Source organism: Rhinopithecus bieti, unplaced genomic scaffold, assembly GCF_001698545.2.
Source record: "Rhinopithecus bieti isolate Rb0 unplaced genomic scaffold, ASM169854v2 scaffold_51230, whole genome shotgun sequence".
Taxonomy (NCBI): Eukaryota; Metazoa; Chordata; class Mammalia; order Primates; family Cercopithecidae; genus Rhinopithecus; species Rhinopithecus bieti.
In genome coordinates, this window is record NW_016820119.1 from 500,340 (window position 1) to 506,713 (window position 6,374).

Here is a 6,374-nt window from a genome sequence, read left to right on the forward strand (position 1 = left end):
TTTACATTTTTGCCAATTAAGTATTTGAAATCTGGCATGTATTTTATACTTCTAGCACATCTCAATTCAGACTAGCCACACTTCAAGTGCTCAAGAGCCACATCTGGCTTGTGGTTCCATATTGGCCAGCAAATATTTAAACATTCTTATTTTTTCCTTTTAAAATGTCTCTGCCCACACCAGGCAAGGTGGCTCATACCTGTAATCCCAGCAGTTTGAGAGGTCAAGTGGGGAGAATTACTTGAACCCGCGAGTTTGAGACCAGCCTGGGCAACATAGCGAGACCTCATCTCCTCAATAAATAAAAAATTAGCTGGGCCTGGTGGTACAGGCCTATAGTTCCAGCTACGTGGGAGGCTGAGGTGGGAGGACCACTTGAACCCAGGAGGTCGAGGCTGCAGTAAGCCTTGATTGTACCCCTGTCCTCCAGCCTGGGTGACAGAAATAGACTCTCTCTCTCAAAAAAAAAAGTCTCTGCCAAGAGAGAAATCTTTGAGTTCATTTCTTCTCCTTTTAGAAAGCCTCCTGCCTTGCAGCAAGTTTGAAACAAAGCTTTGACATGTATTGGTAATCACTGTGTCTGAAAAGTTGCTTTAACTGCGGAGCTAGCTGGCTGGGAGAGGGGTAGGTTCCTAGAAATCTGACTTTTAACAGCTGCCCCAGGTGATTCTTGTGCACACTTCAATTTTTGGATCACTCTTCTAACTAGTCTATGTCACATTTACATCCAAGTTGGTGGCCAGCTGTGCATGGTGGCTCACACCTGTAATCCTGAAAGAGATCAAATGAAAAAAAACTAAAAGGCAGAAATGAAGTCCACAGGCAAACAGCCCGGGCGGCGCCCTGACAGCCTGGGCGGTGCCCTGAGCCTAGTTAAAGATCGACCCCGGACCTAACCGATTAGGTTATCTATGACTCAGACATTGTAAGGGACAAACGTTGTGAAAGTCCTCTGTTCCTGCTCTAATTACCGGTGTCCTGCCACTATTCTTAGTCTGGGCCCAGTTACAAACACAATCCTCTATTTTGTCCCAAACTTCCCCTGAGCCCAACACAAACACATCCCACCCCTCACACATCTCAGAACACCACCTAGAGAGCCCCTGATAAGGTCACAACCGTTTGTAGTTTTACTAAATGCGCGGGAACAAATAGAAAACTGTTAATTGTATTAAACCATCTACCAGTTGTAATGCTGCAACTCAAAAGAATTCCTTTGTACCTGTGTAACCTTACATATCCTGTATGCATCGGGCTATAAACAGCGGGCACATGCCCTCATCGGGCCCTCTTGTATGTTGTAGAACGGAGGGACCCAAAGTTCGAGACTTGCATTAAAGATCCTTGCTGCTTGGCTTGACTCTGGATGCTGGTGGTCTTCTTCGGGGAACAAACGGTCCTGGGCATAACAATCCCAGTACTTTGCGGAGCCAAGGTCGGTGGATCATTTGAGCCTAGGAGTTCAAGACCAGCTGGGAAACATGGGGAGACCCCATTTCCACTAATGCCTGTAGTCCCAGCTTCTTCTTGGGAGGCTGTGATAATTGGATTGCCTGAACCTGGGAGATAGAGGTTGCAGTGAGCCATGATAGTGCCACTGCACTCCACCCTGGGCGACAAAGCAAGATTCTGTTTCAAAAAATAAAATAAAATAAAAAGCTGGTGGCCAATTCTTCCCCAGTTGTCTCTATAGAAACCTGTTTGGGCCGGGCGCGGTGGCTTATGCCTATAACCCCAGCACTTTGGGAGGCCGAGGCGGGTGGATCACCTGAGGTCAGGAGTTCAAGACCAGCCAGGCCAACGTGGTGAAACCCTATCTGTACAAAAAAATACAAAAATTAGCCAGGCATGAAAGGCTGGGCGTGGTGGCTCACGCCTGTAATCCCAGCACTTTGGGAGGCTAAGGCGGGTGGATCACAAGGTCAGGAGTTCGAGACCAACCTGGCTAACGTAGTGAAACTTTGTCTCTACTAAAAATACAAAAATTAGCCAAGCGTGGTGGCACATGCTTGTAGTCCCAGCTACTCAGGAGGCTGAGGCAGGAGAATCGCTTGAACCTTGGAGGCAGAGGTTGTAGTGAGCCAAGATCGCGCACTCTAGCCTGGGCAACAGATTGAGACTCTGTCTCAAAAAAAAAAAAAAAAATTAGCCAGGCATGATGGTGGTGCCTATAATCCCAGCTACTCAGGAGGCTGAGGCAGGAGAATCACTTGAACCCGGGAGGCCGAGGTTGTAGTGAGCTGAGATGACGCCACTGCACTCTAGGCTGGGCAATAGAGCAAGACTCCATCTCAAAAAAAAAAAAAGAAAAGAAAAGAAGAAAAAGAAACCTGTTGGTCAAATTCTTTCATACTTGGGAAGCAGTGACAGATACAGGAGTTCAATGTACTGCTTCTCTGGGAGTACTGGCCTCAACAAAGGAGTATCAGGGTCCTGACTCTGGCCCTGCTACATGTCTCAAACATAAAACCTTTAAACATGTTCCTTGTACATAGAAAAGACTCAGTAAATGGCATCTGGTTGTTTTTTGTTTTTTTTGTTTGTTTTTCGTTTTTTGTTTTTTTTTTTGAGACAGAGTCTTACTCTGTTGCCCAGGCCGGAGTGCAGTAGTGCAATCTCGGCTCACTGCAAACTCTGCCTCCCAGGTTCAAGCAATTATCATGCGTCAGCCTCCTGAGTAGTGGGATTACAGATGTGGACCACCATGCCCGGCTAATTTTTGTATTTTTTGTAGAGATGGGGTTTCACCATGTTGGCCAGGCTGGTCTCAAACTCCTGACGTCAAGTGATCTGTTCACCTCAGCCTCCCAAAGTGCTGAGATTATAGGGGTGAGCCACCACACTGGGCCATGGCTGCTATTTTTAGGTAGTCTAGCTTCAGAACTGGGTTCTACCATGTATAGTTGTGATCTGATACCTAGCTGGAGGGAACTGAGTTCGAATTCGAAATAAAGCGATCCCTGCTGCTTGGCTTTGTCTCTAGACTCTGGTGGTTGCTTTCGGGTCATCGCGGGTCTGGGCATTACAATGTAAAGAAAGTTATAAAAATAAAGAGGTAGGCCAAGTGTGGTGGCTCACTCCTGTAATCCCAACACTTTGGGAGGCTGAGGCAGGTGGATCACAAGGTCAGGAGATCAAGACCATCCTGGCTAACATGGTGAAACCCCGTCTCTACTAAAAATACAAAAAAATAGCCGGACTGGTGGCGGACGCCTGTAGTCCCAGCTACTCGGGAGGCTGAGGCAGGATAATGGCGTGAACCCAGGAAGTGGTGGTTGCAGAGAGCCAACATCACGCCACTGCACTCCAGCCTGGGTGACAGAGCAAGACTTTGTCTCAAAAAATAAATTAATTTAAAAAAATAATAAAGCGGTATTTTTTGTGGTAAGAAAGCATAAAGAGAAATAATTTTATAATAAAGAGGTATTTCTGTGGTAAGAAAGCTTAAAGAGAAGTAATTTTACATGAGAAAGAATCTTGTATGATAAATTTAATCCTAAAATAAATGGTTACTTAAGAAGGAGGGATATTCAGGACAAACCAGAAAGTCCAAGCATGTCACGAATGGTCAGTGTAAGTCACAATAAGAGGATTTATATTAAAAAACAAAACCAAAAACTTCAATATGATCAAGTTGTCATATTATTATTAAGTTTTGGTTCACTTAGGAAAAAAACTGAGATAAAATTTTTCTTGCCCGGGTGCAGTGGCTCACACCTGTAATCCCAGCACAGCACTTTGGGAAGCCAAGGCAGATGGATCACTTGAGGTCAGGAGTTTGTGACCAGCCTGGCCAACATGACAAAACCCCATCTCTACTAAAAATACAAAAATTAGCCAGGCATGGTGGTGTGCACCTGTAATTGCAGCTATTTGGGAGGCTGAGGCAGGAGAATCGCTTGAACCTGGGAGGTGGAGGTTGCAGTGAGCCAAGATCATGCTACTGTACTCCAGCCTGGGCAATAGAGTGAGACTCCATCTCAAAAACAAACAAACAAACAAACAAATTTTCTCGATTAAGGTTATTACATCTATGTATCTTCTTGTACGTCCTTTTAAAGTTCTTGCGACATTGGGTTACAGGGCTTTGATTCCTGGGTCTGAAAAAGACACCAAGCCCTGATCAATCTTAAACACTGACAGCAATTAAAGCCTCATCTTCAGGCCCCATAGAAGTTGCCAATCAAAGTAAACTGCATTCCTGAGACACAGGGCAAGAAATTAGTTATTCAACTCCTCAAGGTCCAGGGACTATCGTGGAAGAGGTAGGCACCTAAGATTGTAAGCGCCAATTTTGAATGATAAAATAAGTTCAGTTTCTCTATAAATTAATCATTAATGTCAAAGGCACACTGATGCAAGACCAGCATATGGACCATGTCAGATTAACAAGATTTTCTTGGAGCATTAACCAACTCCTTAATAAAAGAGTATATATTATTATAACCTTAATAAAGGTTTTAAAGGGTATCAAAGGTCTATGTAAGTTATCTTATGGTCAAGATTAAAATTTTATAGATTATTTATAAAATTTTGTCTTCATGCTGGGTTTTTTTTTTTTTTTAGACAGAGTCTCTCTCTGTCACCAGGCTGGAGTGCAGTGGCATGATCTCAGCTCACTACAACCTCCACTTCCTGAGTTCAAGCAATTCTTCTGCCTCAGCCTCACGAGTAGCTGGGACTACAGACATGTGCCACCACACCCAGCTAATTTTTGTATTTTTTTTAGTAGAGACAGGGTTTCACCATGTTGGCCAGGATGGTCTCGATCTCTTGACCTTGTGATCCTCCCACCTCGGCCTCCCAAAGTGCTGGGATTACAGATGTGAGCCACTGTGCCCAGCCCATGCTGTTTTATTAGGGCTTATTGTTTGGAAAATTTAGTTGTGTGTCTCAGAGAATAAAGGTTTTCTCTTTTTTTTTTTTTTTTTAATCCTTGAGTTATCACTTTGGTTAAATGAATGACTTATTTTACAATGACCTGTGATCCTATTTTGTGATATCAAGTGTTTAAAACCTTTGATATTTGACAAACTTTCCAAAATTGGCTTATAAATTATGTCTTTTTTCTGACCTAATTAATCTTTTAAGATATTTAGATTCCCTAAAGTCCAAAAAAACCCATAATTTGGCTTATTTGGTATAAAAATTATACAGGAAGCATTGCCAAATATGAAATGGTGTTGGGTTTTCTTTGAGCTGTATTTGCATAAATACGTTATTGGTATGTGTTCCAATATTAGGGAAAACTCCTATAATTCTGATATAATTTAGTGTACATTATCAGTAATAATCATAATTATTATGTTAAAATTATTGTGTTTCACAGAAGTAACAAATTTCTTCATCAATTGTGTCTTTGACTCTGACTGCCCTAAGACTTTGTTCATCCATGGACAATTGTTGTCTTGTTTTGGTTCTCTTTAGAAGGTGGTCTTATAATCAGCTATAAAACTATAATAGGTGCTCTTGAATGGAGATTTCTGACAACTTTGGAGATTGTGACATTAGAATAGAGGAAAAACTTTCAGGACTAATGGAGAGCTAAAATGTTCATGAGTATCAAGTAGAACAGGAATTAACTGCCTGGACTGAACTAATCTTATTGACTTTTTCTTAAAATGTTTGCTGATCCTTTGTTTTGTTTTTCAGAGCCTTAAAACTTTTCTTTTGAGCTACTGACAGCTTTTAACAGTTCAGTATAATTCTATGAACAAAATTGGGAGCATATTTGTTTCTCTCTATATAATTTCTCCAGAATTTGGAAACTATTTGTAAGTATTTTTAATTTATGGTAATACGTTATTTGCATAAGTGTAATAAGAATCTGTTTTCATTTGTAACAGGACACAATTGGAGAAACTAGTTACTATGCCAAGGCTTTGACTGGAATGGTATGCTTTCCTTTAAGGAATCAAACTTGACTTACGCAGTCAATAAAGCCCTTGGGAAACTGGCCTCATATTTTGTGTACACAGTTCAGGTACAGGGTTTCTGCCCTGTGGTAAATAAAGTATGTCACTTTCTGACAGGTGCAGAAGCCCCAGGTTTGTCTGGGAATGTCAAGAGGAGAGAAAATTCACTCAACTCATAGATATTTGATGACACAAATTCATGACTGGGCTTGGCTGTAGAAAGTCTCACCTGAGATTCCTCTTATGGAACAAGTTCCATCAAAGCCAATTTAAAAGCCTATGTAAAAAATAATTATTCTCACTGCACTGTATGCAAATAATTAGGCTGAGTGTAATAAAGCAAACTAGTTCTACCATGATTTATCTTTAGTAAAAATGGGAAACTAGAGAGAGAAAAATTGTATTTCAAAACTATAGTACACCTATTGTTAGATTCTAGTCTTGCCTAATGTTTTTTCA